The 989-nt window shown below is 59.0% G+C and overlaps 1 protein-coding gene across 1 annotated transcript in view; it reads left to right on the forward strand.

Moving 5' to 3' along the window:
* Positions 1 to 184: 184 nt before the first annotated feature.
* The window catches only part of CMC2 (C-X9-C motif containing 2), a 36572-nt gene continuing 35767 nt past the window's right edge, over positions 185 to 989 (forward strand). Inside the window, exon 1 of the mRNA XM_019505495.1 lies at positions 185 to 215. The gene's annotated coding sequence lies outside the window, so the exon portion shown is untranslated. The remainder of the gene's footprint in view (positions 216 to 989) is intronic.

Consider the following 989-nt stretch of genomic DNA (forward strand, 5'->3'; position numbering starts at 1 on the left):
GCCCCGCCTTACTAACCCGCCCGCCGAGCCCCGGCCGCGCCGCCCGCGCGCCGCCATCTTCCTCGCGCCAACTGCCGCCGCTCGAACCAGCCAATCCGACGCCCCGGCGTGTTGGAACCGCCCAATCAGCGCGCGGTCCGGCCCATTCAGCCATGACCCGTGACGCAAGTTCCGGGCTGCTAGCTGCATCTGGGTCACGTCCTCTGCCCGGTGAGGTGAGAAGCTGTAGCTGTTGTGGGGTGGGGGATGGCATTTTCTTTCCGTACCCAAGGAGGCAGCGAGCACTGGTGGCTTCTGTCTCTTCCCGGGGCCCGTCGGTTCCCTTCAGTAGAGCCAGCCCTGCCCGAGCACCGGCTCCCTGAACCGGGGAGCGGCTTGCAGGTCTCCTTGCGGGCACGCTCCTTGTTGAACACGGATCATGTAGGAGTCGATTCAGGCCATGGCGAGCAGCCCCTTGGACCTGTGGCTGGGTGGGCGGTACCACCGGCCACTGGACCCAATCCAGCCCGTCGTGCCATGTGGCTGATCCAGTGCATGGGGATGGGTACAGCTGGGGCCCTGTCGTCGTGTTGCAGGGCACTGCCTCATTTGGCTGCCCGGCAAAGCCCCGGCCCCGGCACCAGCCCGGAGCCGATCTAGATGTGTAGCAATAGTCCAGGTTAGCAAATTCGGTAGCTAAGCGCGATAGCAGTGTTAATTTCCTGGCCCATGAGGACCCCTGCGGGCTGGATGCCATCCACAGGCTGCGGGCTGAGCACCCCTGGGTGAAACTGCTAGCAAGAAAAATCATATCTGTTCTATGTATGCTCTGATGCTAAAGAATTACTAGTGAGTAAATACAAAAACACTAGAACTCTTGGTTCCAAAATGATACCTTTTATCAGACCAACTGGGAAATCACAAGAAAATTGTCTTTTTCTGCAAGCTTTTGGGGTCAAAGTCCCTTTGTCTGGCTTTGGGAAAAGTACAGATGGTACAAGACGGTAAAG

Source organism: Gavialis gangeticus, unplaced genomic scaffold (assembly GCF_001723915.1).
Source record: "Gavialis gangeticus isolate Ggan-Ray unplaced genomic scaffold, GavGan_comp1, whole genome shotgun sequence".
Classification (NCBI taxonomy): domain Eukaryota; kingdom Metazoa; phylum Chordata; order Crocodylia; family Gavialidae; genus Gavialis; species Gavialis gangeticus.